Here is a 5,403-nt window from a genome sequence, read left to right on the forward strand (position 1 = left end):
ATGGTTTGGTCAGAAAAGGCAGACAGGCTAAGTGGTGAGTTCCAATAGACCAGCCAGTCTTGGGAAGATTGCAACCAGGGTGCCCTGTAGAAGTGAGGGTGCTGGGACTTCTGGTGAGACTGGGACTCTTTTCCCTTGGATGCATCATTGGAAAAGACCAAGGGCACAGTGGTTGGGAAAAGAGAGGGACCGGGGGGAAAGAGGCATCCATGAGATAGAGTGAAATCACAGCGACAATAGTGGACACAAGCTCACCATGGATCGAGAAAGTGGCCCAGAGTAGGACGCCCTTTGGTTCTGCTGGGCATCAGGTTACCATGCATTGGGAATTGGCTTGATGGTTATCAAATACAAGATGAGATGCAGTCTTTAAAGGTATACGCATGCCCCCTGGTCTGTGGCACTGTAGCCGTCTGAATCCACAGCACTGCTCATCAGGTGTGTCCATCCCTGAGCTCCTTGAGGACTGCATGCCATGCAGCTAACCACGGGGTTGAATTCAGCCATTCAAACCCACTGGCCACTCAGAGAGCTGAGGCGCTCTGCTCCCATAAAGGTTTGCAGCTTCGGAAACCCAACGGGGCAGCTCAGTCCTGTCCTATAGGGTCTCTGTGAGTTGGCATCGACTCGATGGCCGTGAGATGCATCTCAGAGCTGCTGTGCATCAGAATTGACTCAACTCCAGGAAAGTGAGCTCATTTTTGTTTTCATTTTTCTTTGTGGTTGCTTTCCTCATTTTATTTTCTGGGCCACCAGAGCACCCCCAAATCTCCTGCCCTATCCCAGGCCACTCTTCACAACCATTGCCGTTTGAGCTCATTTTTGCAGCCACAGTATCAACCCAGCTCGCAGAGGCCCTCCTCTTTCTTGATGGGCCTCTTCAAGAGACCAGTCCCTCCTTGGTCACATGACCAAAGCACTTGACCCAGAGTCTCCCATCCTGGATGCCCAGGAGCACTCTGGCTGTGCTTTATCTAAGGTTGATTCGCAGTGCTTCTCAGTCCACAGCCTTTTCAATAGTCTCTGCCAACACCGTCACCCAAACGCATCGATTTCTTGGGCCTGAAGGAGCAATAGCATATCCAGACCAGTGCATACATTGTTGCAATATTGCATGGGGGGTGCAGGGCGTGTGCAGGGTAAGGAGCCCTGCTGGTGTCGTGGGTGACGTGTTGGGTTGCTGCCCACAACGTCAGCTGTTCGAAACCACCAGCTGCTCTGTGATGAGGCTGTCTACTCCTGGAAAGAGTTGCAGTCTCAGAAACCCACCGAGCCACTTCTGTTGTTGCTGTCCTTAAGTGATAACACGCTGCTTCTGGCCTAGAGCGACCCGTATGCACAATAGAGCGAAGCATCGCCCAGGCCCACGCCATCCTCACAATGGTTCCTGTGCCTTAGCCCACTGTTGCCGCCAGGGTGTCCATCCATTCCGAGGGTCTTCCTCTCCTTCCCTGGCCCCCTCTACTCTGCCAAACAGGATGTCTTTCTCCAGGGCCTGGTCTCTCCTGAGAAAACATCCGAAGTGAAGACAGCGTATTCAGTGTAGATGGAGCCTTACCACCCTTGCCTGTAGGGAGTACTCTGGCCATAGTACATCTTCCAAGACAGGTCAGGTTGTCCTTTGAGCAGTCCATGGCACTTGGCCCTTTTATCTTGAAACTGCTGGGAGCCCTCTTGGCTGAAGACCTCTGTGAATGGTTGGGAGCCAGCTGGACAGAACAAACAATCCTGTTGGCTTCATTTGCACCAGCCCGGGGTGATAGAACTCACAGACAGTGTGCAGTGGGGGCAGGGTGGGCGGGCATCTGTCCTTCAGAGCTGAGAATATGTCCTGTGGCCAGCGGCCACAGACCAGGGACGGAATGTCGCTTGTGGTGGCCTTGGCTCCCCAGGCATGTGCGAGGCCACTTGAGAACATGAAACGGAGCCTTCTCTGTCTGTTCCTGCACTCCATAACATGTCCCGTGGAGAGGGGAGGGACGGGCAGCAACTGGGACTCACAGAGACACAGACAGCTTACGAGAGAAAGGAGACCAGAAGCCAGAGACCCCATCCAAACACCTCTCCCCACAGGGTGTCACTGTCCAGAGGACTCTCCTTACCTGGCATATGTGCTCAAATCTGGGTGGGCACTTGGGGGACTTCCAACTCCGGAAAGGGGGATGATGTCATCAGCGACATCAGGTGGGCTGAGATTCATGGCAACTGCTGACAAAAAGTGCCCGGTCACTCCTGCGGTGTCTCCGTGATGCTCGCGCTGTTTGAGGCAACCATCCTGCAGGCTGTAGGGACCACCCATCTCCAAGGGCACCCCCCTCTTCTCCCTGACCCCCTGTGGTCACTGAGCCCACATTCTTTTGGAGAGATTGGCCTGAGGACCTCGCTCTGCCCATGAGCTGTGGCTTAGTGCAGCCCTTGGACACTGACCTCGATGGGGCAGGTCAGAGGCAGGCGATGTGCAGGGCAGAGACCAGGAGAGCTGGGACAGAAGCACACCCAGAGCTATGCATGTGTGCCGCTCTGCACCAAGCCATCCACTTTGGGTGAACAGAAGACCCCCAACAAGTCCCCTGCCTGCTCACAGCCCCACAATGCCCGAGGGCTCCAGGGCCCTGGGTCTAGTGCCGGCTTCCTCCCAAGACTTGACCTAAGCAGGCTGGACCTCCTGCTTGCCCTCCTCCTCCTCTTTCCACCCCAGCCGGCTGGACACATCAGCTCCACATGTCTTTTCAATTAGGCCGGTCCTGAGCTGCAGAGCAAGAGGAAACCGCGTGCAGCCTCAGATCCATCCAGACGCAGGAAACGGGGAGAGACAGTGGCAGGCCTGGCCGTGGCGTCAGCCTGAGGCAGAGGCTGCCCAGTGGGTATGGGAGCCAGCTCCCCCACAGCACACGCGCGCACACACACGGACCCTCAGTGGGAGCAGGCTGGAAGCCAAAACCCCCAAGATCTGAGAAACTGGACGGCCTGTGCAGAGAAGTCCTGAGAATCAGCTCCTTCTTGACCCCTTCTGGTTGTAGCACTGTGAGTGGATATCCCCCATCCCCCCACCCCGCCTGCCGCTCTGCTCACCCCTGCTGCCCAGAGCTCCTGAAAGCCTTCTGCAAATTCAGTGGGAACCCAACCACGTGGGATCCTGAGTTCAGGACCCAGGCCCAGCACCTGGCTCGGAGCAGGCTCATAGTAGCTGTCGGCTGTAACACACATGGGGGGAGGAGATGGAGATCAGGGATGAGGGGGCACTTGCAAAACTCCCCCTCTTTGGTCCTTACAGCAATGCTGTGGGAGTGGGCTCGGGGTCCATCTGACAGATGGGAAAGCTGTGTGCTGGAAGGAGCAGACACTGCTGAATCACATGGAAGCAGGCTCAGACCTCAGCCCTGCCGTTGGCTGCTGTGTAATAGAATCCAGCCACCAGTGTATTTACACCATCAGCTCCCACCCATGTTCTCCGTGGCCTGCCACAGGGGGTCCTGGTCTCCATTCCACAGTGGACACGGCACAAGGTGGAGACAGCCCAACACTCATCCAAAAGGACCAGACCAGCTGTGGTCCATTGCGTAATGCAGTACCCCTCGGCCACAAGAGGAGAAATGTGGAGGAACCTCCCCTGACCTGTTGTCACTGGATGACATTGCATGGGTTCCAACTTGTGCCCAACAGAATGCCATGCTGCCCAGTCCTGAGTCATCCCCAATGCCAGTGTTGTTGTGTTTGGGTCGGTCGCGGCAGCTGCTGTGTCAGTCCATCTCTTCAAGGTCTTCCTCTATCTCTCTCGCCTTCTTTGGCTTTACCAAGCAGGCCTCCTTTTCTAGAGACTAGTCTCTCTTAGCAGCAGGTTCAGAGTGCTTGAGACAAAGTCTTGCCATCCTCACTTCTAAGGAGCATCTCGGCTGTGTTTCTCCAGGGCAGAGCTGTTTGGTCTCAGCTTGGATGGTGCCAAGAGGTGAAGGAAGACAATTTAGCTGTAAGTGACGAGACAATCAACTATGAAATGGTTGTACAACGGAACCCAATTCCGCCATCACAATAAGATAACACTGATCCATGCTAGAACCTAGATGAAGCTCCGTCAATTTGGAATAAGCCAAACAGGGCAGAGACCCCAAATGCCTTGGATAATCCCACCATGTTCCCTCTGTTCCATAGAGAGCGATTTAGCCTGAAGAAGAAATGATGTGGCTCACCCTTGCTACCATGTACATGAACCTCAAACCTCAAGACTGTGCTAAGTGGGTGAAGTCAGGTGCAGAACCCACAGCCTGACAGACCCACGCCATGTACACCCTGAAAGGCTTCCCCAAGCACGTCTACCTCCAGGGGAGCACCAATCACGTGGCTAGTGCTCCCAGCCAGGAAAGTCAGGGCCAGCTTGGAACTCGGGACACGTGCATGTGACATTTGCAGCAGACCACTGGGGCTTTCCAAGCCTCAGGTTCCTCCGCATCTGATGGCTGATCTCCGTGGTGTGGGCTCTGGCAGTGAGCTGGCATGACCCGGCACTCCAGAAAATGTGTTAACCAAAAAGCAGTATGCTGAAGGGATTCAGCTCTGGCCTGGGACCATGCAGATTCAGCACTTTCCACGCCAGATGGCTGAGCCCTCGACGCCTTCTGAGCATCCCTCGGTCTTGAAGCAACTCCTTCAGGACAGCCTCTGCCAGAGACGATCTTCTCCCACATAAGGCAGATCCTGGATAGGACAACAGCCCAAGGTTTCCATTCACACTCCTTTCATTAGCAAGCCACACCCACTGCCGCCCGGTCACCGCCGACTCACAGACACTCTACAGGACAGGGTGAGGCTGTTTGAGATTATTATTTTTACAGGACTAGACAGTCACATTATTCTCCCAGGGAACGGCTGGTGGCTTTGAACCTCTGACCTTGTGGTTTTCAGCCAGTGCTGCACTCCCTGCATCACCAGGGCCCCTTCATGGTACTGTTGGCAACTGTTCATGCCCTTCCATGTTCCCAACCAGAACACCCACTCCAGCTCTCCCACACCTGATCATCACTGTGCTAAAAAAAGAAAAATTAAAGACAGAAAAGAGAAATCAATGAATTGTTTGCCTTTCCTCTAATTGAAACCATCTGCCTACAACGGTGTAGATCTTCAAGATTCACCTGAAACATGAAATCTGTTCTGCCAGACCCTACGGTGAGGGAATTATTAGGGGACATAACGTAATGATCTTATCCTGGGCGTGCGCACACACAGAGAGCCGCACAGACAGCAGGAGGCATGGATGCTTCCCCGGGAGCCAGCACCCAGAGTGCTCCCAGGACTTTTTATAGCACCCAGCAGGAGGCTGTGTGCAAATCCTCCAGGTTGCAGGAATGCCAAGCCACTGGCCAGCCACTCCTCTCCTCCCCCTCCTCCTCAGGAGCCCAGGCTGATTCC

This window comes from Tenrec ecaudatus, chromosome 14, assembly GCF_050624435.1.
Source record: "Tenrec ecaudatus isolate mTenEca1 chromosome 14, mTenEca1.hap1, whole genome shotgun sequence".
Lineage (NCBI taxonomy): Eukaryota > Metazoa > Chordata > Mammalia > Afrosoricida > Tenrecidae > Tenrec > Tenrec ecaudatus.